The sequence below is a fragment of the Protopterus annectens genome, chromosome 8.part1 (assembly GCF_019279795.1).
Source record: "Protopterus annectens isolate FY-2018-M chromosome 8.part1, PAN1.0, whole genome shotgun sequence".
Classification (NCBI taxonomy): Eukaryota; Metazoa; Chordata; order Ceratodontiformes; family Protopteridae; genus Protopterus; species Protopterus annectens.
In genome coordinates this window covers 266,224,583-266,237,384 of record NC_056742.1, presented here as the reverse complement: position 1 = coordinate 266,237,384, position 12,802 = coordinate 266,224,583, and the positions used below count along the sequence as shown (strand labels likewise).

Here is a 12,802-nt window from a genome sequence, read left to right as displayed (position 1 = left end):
CCCTTCTTCCTCTGAAGAGTGTACTCTTGATGAATCTGATACGGAGGGTTTGGACTACACTTCCTAGTTATCTTTCCCTACTCCTTGTGAGTCAGAATCTCCAGGCACCCTTTCTTCAGTTTGTACCACTGAAGAAATCTCTAGAGGATGCAATCTCAAAAATGAAATTATTCTGCAAGTGGGAAAGTAAGGAAATGTCAGTCTCTCGAAAAAAGTATTGCAGGCTAATGAGTATGGATCCCCCCAAATCAGGTGCCATCATTTTTGTTTTAGGAGTCTCAGAGGATGTCTTTATTTAGGCATCTGTCTCTTCAGATTGCCAATCACTTGCTCCCAACAAACCTGACTAATTCCACTGTCTACCTAATGCACATAAATTCCTCTGTAAAAATGTGTGGTGAACCTTGTTACATCTTTGGATTGGGACAGAAGTTTCAAGGCCTTTTCCTTTACTAATCATGCCCCAAATGATAAGGGCAGTCATGTCTTTCATAAGTTTTGGAAGAAAATGTATGCATCTTCCATCTTGGCATTTAAGGCAATCATTTGCTAAATACATATGTCTAAATATCTTTGATCCATTTTTGCTAACATGTAAATCAAAAACATATCTAGTCAACTAATTCTGGGAGTAAATCTAATTCACTTGGCATGTTATATTCTTCTTCCCAAGTCCCCAAGCATTCTGTTAAGTGTGCTTATGATGCAGTGGACCATTTGCCTAGGGTAGCCGCTACATGAACAGTAATGTGTATGAATGGGTGAGACAACAGAACTTTCCTGATGTAAAGGTTCAGCTCTTCAATCCTCCAGTTGTCAAAGACCTTTTTGTAATTCAGCTGAGCTTCTTAACAAGTTGGAAGAAAGGGGAACGTTAATGCAAAGAGTCAAACAACTCTTTCTTTCCTGTTCCCTAACACCAAAGGAATTATCCTTTTCCTCTGGTCCCTTCCTTTGAAAGCCTCTTAAAATTTTCCCAACAATAGGCTGCTAAAACAATATAAGAAAAAAGTGCCTAAGTAACTTAAAAAATAAAGGAGAAAGGATTGCAAGGGCCTCTTTTTCCCAAAGGGAAAAAAGCGATAACTTGTCTGTACCACTTAAACCCCAAACCCACTTCGGCCTTCCTTCTAAATTGCAGGCAGCATGTCCCATTGCCTTCATCTCTGGAAATAGGTAACCTCAGTTTCCTGAGTTCTAAAAATAATTCATAATGATTTCAAACTACAGTGGGCACCCCCCCCCCCATCTCAAGTTGGGATCCCTGTTCCTCCACTGAACCAAATTTCTTCTTTCCTCAAATTATTTGATTTGTTGTCTCAAAGAATGATAAAGCCAGTTCCTTCTTCCCAATAAGGCAGCAGTTTCTATTCTGGAATGTTTTTCTTGTTCACCTAAAAGAATACACCTGGACATCTGTTTTAGACTTAAAAAGCTGAATACTTTTCTCTCCTGGTACCAGCATTTAGAATGCTCACCTTACAAACCCTTTTCTCTCTACTGCTCCCAAGATCTTTCTTGACAATCTAGGCCTCACGTATGCTCACCGGCATATTCCTTTGCACAAAAAAAGGTATTTCCTAAGATTCTTTGTCTGGTATGTTTGCCTGTGTCTTAAGTGTTAATTCAATAAAGGTGTTAAAGATTTTGTGTTGTCTTGTGATCACACTTTTAGCTTGCATCTTTGTCTTTTGGTCTTTACACCACCTTGTGAGTTTTCACAAAATGCTTGGCCTTGGTCATAGTCTTCAACAGACTGTAAGGCATTCAGATTTACCCCCACTTAGACATTTGCCTCATTTCTGTTCTCCGTGTCCAAGACACTATAGCAGCTCTTCACCTGACATATTTTTACTACCCTGGGTTTCCAACAAAATTTGAAAAGTTGTATTTAACCCCTTCTCACTAGTAAGTTTTAGTAGGATGTCTTCTAGACATAAGTATACTTTTATCATCTCAGCTTTTTAAATTTGGATCATCAAACCATGTCCACAGCAAGAGATTTCCTCAGAATTCTGTGTTTTGTGGCGTCATTCATTTTAAGGATGTAATTTGCTAGAGAAATCCAGCATTACTTCATATTGTTTGGTCCGAGTACCTATCTTAACCATCCAAATTCTTGTTCTCAATTAAGAAGGAACTCTTGCGGTGTGCCAGTCAAGTCTTACTAAATCCCGGCCTCCCCTTTTCTTCTCTCTGCAGCTCAGTTAGGCACAACAAATACTTTTGACTTGGCATGATGGGGCAGGTAGTCTCAAGTTCCAGGGCATGTAGGAGCCTCATGTTAGTTGCAGACACACACAGCCCAGATAAAAGCTCCGAGTTGTAAGTAAGCTTCTGACTCCTTGATCCCTGTTAGTCGCAACAGCCAACACCACAGTGATGTGGTGTATAAACAAACAAAGCATACAAGATTGTATCCCCTATGTAGACTAGCCATGATCACTTGTAAACTGACAGTAGAAAACAGTCCCACTCTTCAAATGGCATAAATCCCATCCAGGTAGAACATAATAGCAAACACTTTTGAGCACATCCAGTGTAGACCCTTACAAGTGGATGGTCTACTGAGAGGTTTTCCAGGAGATTGTCTACCTGTAAGAAACTCCGCAAGTAAATATATTTGCCTCCTGTCTCAGCAAACAGCTAAACCAGTCCTGATCCAGAACTCCTTGCAAAAGACCTAGAAAATAGACACATTGTCTACCCCATGAATGGGAATGCTCCTGTACACTGTCCCCCCACCTTTCCCTGATGTACAGAGCCCTCTTAAAGATCAAAACAGACTTGCCAAAGGAGCTTCTGTTGACTCTCTTCTGTCCCAGACAGCATTGGCACTATCTTCTCATGTATCTGGCATATTGTCAGTTTAAAAAAAAAATCCTGGCAGATTGTATTTGCTCACACACCACAGGGTATCCATAATCCATCCAAACATTTCTCCATATAACTGTTTGGATGACAGGCTTTGGACTGTATTTAGGTACATTTTTTTCTGAGGATGTGCAACAGTTGTTAAAGAGGCAAGAAAGCTTGCTACTAGACATTCATACTTGGTTGTTTGGAAAAGATTTTCTAGTTGGTCCCATAGTAGAGAAGCAGGATCTATCCCAGGCAGGGGCTCCTCTAGTTCATTTCCTGTATGAATTGCTTCACTCAGGCCTTACATACACTTCTTTCAAAGTATATATTTTGATTATTTATTCTCATCTGACTTTAGATCCCTCTTTTTCCTTATTTCAAGTCCTGCAGTTTTTGAAGGGGGTATTACATGCTAGACCACCTAAAATCAGGTGTCACCTCCTTTGGGGTCTTAACTTTGTATTGGAGAAAAAGCTTTCTCTCTTTTTGAACCTACAACACGTTTTTCTTAACATTTTTTACATGGAAAACAGCTTTGCTTATTGCTGTGACTTCTGCTGAATTGGTATCTGAAATACAGGCCCTTATGTAAAGACAGGATAAGCACTGGAACCAGCTCTTCATTTATGCCAAAGGTTGTTTCTGAATTTATTTTAAACCAGACTATTATTCTCCTGTAGTCTACCCTGAACCCCAAAGCAGGAGTGAAAGAATCCTACATACTTTTGGCATCCAGAGAGTTGAGGTTACAAAGTGTAAGGGCACCTTCCACCCAGTCATTGTGTTGAAATCTCAAAAAAGTATGGAGAAAATCAACTGTCTGGGCACCAAGCCCTTCAAAGCTTGCATGTCGTGGATTTTGAGGATTGATGGTTGGATAGCATTTTTGTCTATTGTTTGGCAGATAAGTTTCCTTTTAGGATAAACCTTTTTCATTTTAATTTTATGACTAAAACTAAAAACTTTTGTTGATTATTAGGATTTAATTTTTTTCTTTAGACTGTTAACGTGACATTTGTCAGTCGAAGTGTGCTTGTTTTGTTATTTTCATAAACTTTTGTTTTTTTTTTTTTTACTGAGTTAGCGCTCCTCCATATTTTATTGATAATTGTTCTAGAAATTGTTTTATCTTCTGGGGTAAGTGTGTTTTGTGCCTGTAATTGTGCATTTTTGGTGAAAACCCAAATTTTCTTTATATGTACCTTTTACAGACTACTGCTAATGTAACTGCCCAGTTTTTTCAAGCTTCTTTCTCTGCTTACCAAGGAACAACTTACTGGTTCCTCGGGTCTTCCTTACTCTGGCCACCAAATGAAGAAAATTTCTACACAGCCTTTGTCTATTCAGCAGGCTGCTACTTTGCTTCAGGTGTAGTCTCTTTACCTCTACCGATCAAAGGTTAGATATATTGTCTCTGGCTGTTGGTGTGGCTTTGGCGGACATGGGAGAACTATTGTCTGTATCTGAGGGAATTGGGAATGCTTCTCTGCATAGCTGGACTAAGATGCTTATTCCCTGGGATGATATCCCTGACATGTTCATCTCTCTACTTCTGTGGACATTCCTGTCAAAAAGAAGCAGAAAATTAAACATTTATTTTCTACTGTCTCTATTACTTTAGATGGGGTAGATGTATTGGGCTTAACTCAAGGCTTAGTTCTTGCTGTTAACCCTTCTTATGTTGGATCTGTTGTTATGAGGAAAAAAGAATTCTTCAGTTTCTGAAGATTCCCAGTTTTACAAACCGGAAATATGTTTCGGGGAATGAATTCTGCTATTTCTGCTCAGACAACAGATTCTGACTTTGAGGGAAGTATTTTGCCTGAATTTCCCACAGAGGAATATTTCTCGTCTCAAGCCATATCTAGAGTGAATCAAATGTTTTTTTGATTTTTTTTTTCGTGTGGGAAAATGACATTCCAGTTTCTTTAAAAAATAGGATTAATTGCAACTAGAGTTTCCCTATTCTACTGCTGTTCCTCCTGTTCTTCCTCATTTGGAGATTTGTTTTTATTCTAGCCTGCAACATGCCTGACAGCATGTCTGGAGCCCCTAAAAAGGCAGGTTGTATAAGGTTCCTCATTGTTATAAGTACTTATTTTTTAATCCAAGGTCTGACCCTGCAGTGATTTTCTTGTCAAATTCTCCTGCATCTAATAATTTAGTAAATGCTAATTCCCCTGACTAGGATGGGAAAGCTTTTGTATTCCTCTGTCACTTTTATTTTTAGGATTTTTAATTGTGAAGCTCCCATGTTAAAATTTTTGCTTGCTTCTTTTGAAAATATGAGGAATATTACTGCCACTTTTCTTTCTTTGGAGGGAGAACCTTCTGTAAATGCTTATTGCTTCTGTTTCTAAAGTAACCAGATGTGTGTTGAGAAGATTTTCATAGTTATGTTCTCAAAATTTGCCTGAAGACGTTAAAGCTGAAAATTTTAATTGCCCTCTTGATAGGGAGGTTGTATTTGGACCATCTGCTGCTGGGGTCCTGAAAAAAATGCATTGAGAAAAGGAAACTGATTAAAGGGGGTGACTCAGATTTTTGCACCTTTTTTATCCAAGTTTTGTTAAAGGTTTCGTTCCTAACTCAGGTTCTTTTTATTAAAAGCAAAATAAGCAGACTCAGCAAACTTCTGGCAAGTAGACATTAAAAAAAACAATGTCAAGGAGACTCAAGAAAAAAGGGGGAAGCCTGTTACTTCTTATTCCCTCTTTTTGGTATGTAGACTTAAAGGATTCTTACTGTCACAGTTCTGTAGCCACATATTTTAAACATTTTTTAAGGTTTTCTGTATCTGGATTACACTTCCAGTTCTCTGCATTATACTTTGTATTATCCACTGCTCCCAAGGGCTTCAGAAAGTGTCTTGATCCCGTGATAGCCTATGGCACACCACAAGGTATTCACATTTTGCCTTACCTTATCTTTGTAGGGTCTTTTTCTTAGTGTCAGGAATCTCTCACTTGGGTAAGAGATTTCTCCAGCATGAGATTCCAGGAAAACATTCAAAAGTTTTGTCTTATTCTGTCCTGCAGGATTGTATTCCCAGGGTGCCTGCTCGATGGATCAGTTTGAAAAGCTTTTCTTCCACCAGAAATTGTAGATCTAGATCTGTTCCTCAGATTTTCCACTTAGTCCAGGACTTCAACAAGGGAATTTAAGATTCATGGCTTCGATGATTCTTATATCTCCTCTGGTCAGACTCCACATGAGCGACCGTTTCAGTGTACCTACAATCTGTATATTCCGAACATCAGCACTCCCTGATATTTAAAATCCCTATTTTTGGATTTATAGAAAGTGAACTGCTTTTGTGGAGAGAGCAATTTTCTGAATCCAGGTCAACCATTCTCCCCTCCAGCTCCATTACGGTGTGTAACAGCAGATGAGTGAAACTTTGCTTGAGAAGCTGTCTTTGAGAGAAAAATACAGGGTCTTTGGAACAAAAAAGATAAATCAGAACACACGCATCAAAGAAGCAGGCAGTAATATATACACTGAACTCTCTCAATCATCTGTGGTCCTCTGTACTTCTGCAAATTATTACAAAGTAATGTGAAACTTTTATGGTAAGGTCTGGAACCTACCTGTTTCTGTGCAGATTAGCCTTGGTAGCCTGGGATATAGCTTTTTAGCACAGTCTCATTCTGTAGGCATGTTGAATTCCATCAGAGCAAAATATTGTGGCAGACAAGCTGAGCAAGACCAAGTCAGATCCTCACAAATAGAAATTGCATCAGAGTGTCTTCCAGGATTTGATTCAGTGCTGGCGAACAAACAGTTGGCAGTTTTTTTTTTTCCAGAACTCCTTCTGAGGCCTAGAAAATGGATGAATTCTCATTTCCTTCGACAGAAGTATCCTGTGTGCCCTTTCCAGGATCGTTCTCTAGATTCAGAAGGGCTCTCCAGAGATCATTGGGGTGACTTCCTTTGGACCCAAGCAGCAGTTGTATGTTCATATTGATCACTGCTGCAGTAGGCTTAGCTAGATGGATTATATCTTGCTTAGGATATGATATAACAGCCGGCCATCTTTCAAAGCTTCATGGCACCTTTCAAGAGCCCAAACTGTTGAGCATCTCTAGCTGAGCTGACTAAAAGACAACCTTGGTCACAAAGCCATCCAGAGTTTTACTGCTGCTGAAGTGTACACTTCTCTGAGGCTTTTGAGGATTGAAAGCTGGGCTGTGCATTCCTTTGCTGGGCAGATAAGTTCCCTCTGGGGAAAAAACTTACATTTTCTTGGCATTCTTGAGCAGAAAAGTAATAAATCAACAAAATAATTGTAAAGTTAGAAGTGTTTTTTGTTTTCACAGACTCTCTTGAAACTGTAGTGTAGTTTTAAATGGAACACTTGTTTTTTTCCTGTTTAAAAGTAGTGCAAAGTAACTGGAACCATTTTTTCTGTGAAAAAGTAGTTTATTTTTCTTTTGTGAGGCTGCCATAGTGCTTTTTGCTGTTTTTTTTCTGTCAAAAATAGTAATTTTTGTGCACTAGTGTTTACTGGCAATTGCTGCTTGTCTTCCAGGGGAAAGGGACATTATTTTTGGCTTGACCATGGAACAGACCATCAGCCCCATGGTTGGTCCTTCCAGCCACAAAGTAAAAAAAATAAGCAAACAGCCTTTGCCAGCACAGCAGGGTCAGCTGCAGCCATTTGTTTTACCTCAGATCACAGCCACTGTGGACTGGGGCTGAGCCATGTCCTCTGTGGCTATGAAGTCCTCTCCTGTTGGTCCTAGAGAGAGAACACTGAAGGTTTCCCTGTTGTGACCGAATGTTTTACCCATCCCTGGGGAAGCAGCTGCTGCCATTAGTAACATGGTTATCCCATTTTTTTTCCTGTCAAAAAGAAACCAAAAAAGTATGCATCTGCTCCTCCTCAATTTCCATTGGACAGTAGTCTTTTACTGTGTCTGCTAAGGGTTTAATTCAGGCTATTTTTTAAACACGTTTATTAAATTATCACTTAAGACAAAGACAGACATACACTACAGAAAAGAAAACAAACCATTTTAACATTTTTTTTCTGTTTAAATGCAACATATGGCACGCATATTTTCTTTGCTACTATCATCAGTGCAACATTAGAAAGAAATTGCTGAATTCCTGCTTTCCTTTAAATTTCCCTCCTCCTGAACATTATTATGCATGTATTGTCCCCAAAATTTCCATTTATTTCTATGTAATTTTTTCCTTCCCTTTTCTAGTGATACCTTTTACAGTTCTTTTCATGTCCTTTTCTAAAATTCAGTACCTGAAATACAGCTGGTATAGAATTTCATTTCCATTTCCAAGTATTGCTTTTTTGGGAGCCAACAGAATTAAACTTAAGGCCTTACTGTGGCTATCTTTTCAGCTGGTATACAGAACCTGAATTGTAATTATTTCTTTACTTAGTCATTTGCTCACCCATTATTTCTGACAAGAGTACTCTGTAGGGGATTTTTAAAATCTGCCAACTCACTACACTTCCAAAACGTATGTTCCCAGTTACCTCTTCTGTATTGCATCTCCAACATTTGCTACCTATCTGAGGAAAATTTTTTTTGAAATCTGCTTGGGGTATAAAAATACCTCTTGAAACACTTTCAAGCAAAGGTCCTAAACCTTCTGGACTTGCATATTTGGTAGCCATACATATGTCTTCCCATTATTTTATTGTAAAATACTTTTCCAGTCTCTCTTCCCTATCTTTTCTTACCTCCTCTGATTGATTCTTATAGTTAATCATACAATATTTTATATGCTGTACTAATTATCCCTTTTTAACAGCTGCTTCTGTTCTAGATTCAACTAAAAACTCTACCAGGGCAGGTATTTTGCTTAAAATGTACCTGTCCCTTTTTCTTTGCCTATACTTTGAGATCAAGCCCTGGTAAGGAAGGTAGTCTCTAGCCTGCAATCCAGTGTCTTCTTGGCTTCATCGCACTCTGTTACCTTTCCTGCTTGAATTATGTGCTCCCAATGTCTTGGTTTCTTTGCCAGGTTTCTTTTAGTAAATTCCACCCCCTCTTGTCTATTTTCTGGACCCCTGCTTGCAGTCATCCCTATTGGCAAAATTTAGTTTCTCCAGTCTCCTATTGGCTTATTTCATAGAATTCTTTGTGCTACTTTATGAATATATTATTGTGTGTGGTTCTTATTCTCCTTAAGGACCTGCATCCAAAATCCCATTCTGTCTATATTTTTTTAATTCCCTCTGGCTTCATTATCAACCTTTTCCATTTTGAATTATAACATTCTGCTCGTGTTATGTATATAAGCCTTAACTGTGTAGCTCTAAAACAAGTCAGGTAAACTTAAACCACCTTGTTCAATAGGAAGGATCAACTTATTCCACTTAACTCTTGGTCCCTTCCCTCCCAGATAACTTCCTTCAATTTTTTATTAATTATTGTCCACAACAACTTCTCGTGTTGATAAAGGTATGCCTGACTCGTGTACAAGACTAAACGGACTAAACACATTTTCACTGCTTGTATCATACTATTTAAATCCATAAATACGAGCTTCCAATTTCTCACCTTTTGTTTAGTCTTTCCCACATATCCTTAGCTGCCATAACAGAAGCCTTTTTAATCCACACTCCTAAATACTTCAGTTTACCATGTCCCCATAAATATGGTTGTTGCTGAACCAGTTTGTGTGTGGGTACATAATTTGTCTGTAGTCTGTTTTGTCTTTATTCATTTTATATCCTGAAAAGACTTGAGACTGTCTCAGAATGTTCCACAACACTGAGATGTCCTTTTCTGGATTTATCAGATACAAAATAATAATATCTGTAAATAAATAAAGTCAACTTTTCTTGATTACCGTACCAAATATATCATTGTATTTCTCTGTCCCTTATTTTCTTTGCTAGTAACTCTTAAGTATAAAGCAAATAACAAAGGGGAAAAAGGACATCCTGACTGGCTGTTCTGTTCAAACACAGCTTATCTGAGAGGAACCCTCCCACTTTAATTCTTGCCTCCAGTCCTTTATATATCATTTTAATTAACCTTATTGTATCAAGGAATGCAAAATGCTTCCAGTGATTTCTATGCATCAAGACCCACCAAAGGCAGAGGTATTTTCTTACATTCTGCTTCCCTCTGGATCATCATTATTGTTTTAAGGTTGTCAGATGTTTGCCTCCCCACTACAAAACCGCACTGATCATAACTATCAATTTTTGGCAACACCTTTGCTATCATTTTAGCTAGTACAGACACAGACATTTTATAATCATGGTTTTAAACTGAAATGGCTATATGAAGCAGAGTCTGAAGGGTCTTTGCCATCTTTAAGTAACACAGCCACCACAGGTTTCTTCCAAGATGGTGACGCTTCCTCTCCTTTTAAATACTGTTAAACAAAATCTTCCAGATACTTTACTTTCTTCCCTCCTAATTTCCAAACTTCCACAGGAATACCATCTGTTCTTGGAGATTTTCCTGAATATTGATTATACACTGCCGATTTTATCTCATCACCTCCTATCTTAACTGTTAGTTGTTGAGACTAGTCTACCTCCAACCTTGGCATAATTGTCTTCCATAAACACTTCCATGTTTCTCTGCTTTATACAAATTTCTTAAAATTTCTAGAATGTCTCTAGAACCTTTACAAGAGCTGTGGTTATATTTCTTGTTATAGTTTCCCTAAATTTGGCGACATCCTTTTCAATTTTCTGTTGCCTAACTTATGCTAAAAGTTTTTCTACTCTGGAGTTGTGCTCAAAAAATACTTGCTTAATTGCGGTATTTCTAATCTCAGGCATATTACCCAGATACTCCCTTAATTTCTCATTGTCTGTCTGCATTTGCTCCTCTTGTTCTGTGACATTTGCTTTATTCTGCAGTACTTGCTACAAATTGATACCTGCACTTGCAGGCATCATCTAACCTTAAATTGAGGTAAACCATGCTAAAGCACATGCCACAGCCTATGCTCTCACTTACACTGATTGTTGCCTTTTCCTATCTATATTCCCCTCCCAGATATGAAAAATAGCATGTATGCTTTCAGAAAAAAACATTCAGCTTTAGCCCTAAGAAAGTGTTCTTGCTATCTTTAAATAAAATTAAATTGTACACTGCTGTATAAACTGCATTAAAGTATTAAGGTTGCTAGAGAGATTGTTAACTCACTTCCCATAATTTCAAACTTAAGATTTTCACTGAACAGCTTGCCACTGTACCTTTACATTTTTCATCTCCATCAACAAAGAATACTCAGTAGTATCAGTGTTAACTGCTTGCAGCTTCAGAGAGCTTATCTCTGTGGAAGTGTACAGAGCAATGAGTCTTGTAAATTTCCCTCAGAAAAGAATGCACAGCTGCCTTAAGCTGCCGACATCTCAGTATCACTGAACATTTGCCAGTGGAAAACAAACAAGCTAATATCTTTGCAGTTGTAAGAAGCTTAGCATTTTCATGGTTTCCATCATTGTGGCTTATTTTTAAAGCTTACCTGCATGCAAAAACACCAGTTCATAGTTTGTCAAATATAATCTAGGCATTCACCCCTGGAAAAAAAATTCAGTTCTGCATATACTCAGTGCACTTTTACACCCCACCCCAACTGCACAAGATCACAGCTTATGAACATTAAACTTAGTTTTGTCCAGCCATTTTTCTCTTGTTATACTGTAAAACCTGTATCTCTTACAACTAAAAAAAATACTTGTTTACTTTAATATCATTACCACATACAGCAGTCACTGAAATGACTCCCCCCACATTTAAAAGGGTATATACTGCATTATCGAACTTTTAAAAGTTTGAATGTCATATGGTCAAAGCCATATGATCGAACGTTCGAAAAGCTAAAAAGAAAAAATAAACAGAAAAAAAAACGACCTGACTGTTTTAAGCTGTGCCCCTCCCCACCCCCCACTCTTTAAATATACCAACTCTAGAATAAACAATAAAAACAAAAAGTCCAAACCAAATGTCCACAAAGAACACACAGGGTAACTCTATTCCAAAAAAAAAACAGACTCCAGGCAGGTGGTAAGGTTATTAGCACTTTTGTTCCCTTTATTCACACTCCAAAACGGAACTTCATCATACCAACTCTGAGATCGCACTACAGTGCAGGAAAGGGAAATCTTCCCATTTCGCACTGTACGGAGATCTCCGTTGAAACATTCAAACTCATATGGTGTCGACCATATGACGTTTGAACTTTAAAAATTTGATAACGTAATGTATACCCCATTTAAAATACTCTTGACTACATGCTATACAAAACTGGATTACTGTATATAACATGCAGTTTATATCATGAAATGTTTCATACTAATGTTAATAAGAACAAAAATCATTTTACTTAGTTTCCTGCTTTCATTGTCTTCCTAAACATTAATGATATAAAGTGGGGTATATTCTTTACAGTCCGTCTGCAAGTTTAGCAAATTCAACAAAAATCCAGTGTTTTTCAGACACTTTTTCTAGCAGAACTATATTTCACAAATGTAATAAGATGCTATATAATCTTCCATTTATTCCACAATTTCAAAGTTGCTGGTCTTCTTGTTCCTGTTCATCTCCATCTCCCAACACCAGACTGTAGTTAAAGTCCAAGGTACTGCTGATTCTTCTAGTCAACTCCTGTGCTTTTTTCTCTCTCAAACATCTTCCTTTAGAACACTGGAACAAGTTTCACTGGCAAAGTCTCTCTATGAACCTTACCATCAGAAGAAAGGGAAGCATTGCCAGTGTCACAAGATATCCAGGAAGAGGTGGATAAGGGGGTTTATGGACAACTGATACTTCATCCCCTTCATATGCTGACCACAGTGTTCATCTTTTTCCTTGGGAGGTATGCTATCCTCTCAGAATATATAGGCAAAAAAGGTATTTCAACAGCTGCTCACAAAAAGAGACGCCAGCAGAACAGTGAGGCAGGGATAGTGTTCTCAATTTCTTTTAGTACTGAGAGACAG

At 38.0% G+C, this 12,802-nt stretch overlaps 1 protein-coding gene across 5 annotated transcripts in view; it reads left to right on the top strand.

Moving 5' to 3' along the window:
* ZNF276 (zinc finger protein 276) overlaps nucleotides 1-12,802 on the top strand; it is a 476,210-nt gene that overhangs the window by 138,428 nt on the left and 324,980 nt on the right. The gene's annotated exons all lie outside the window — the stretch shown is intronic.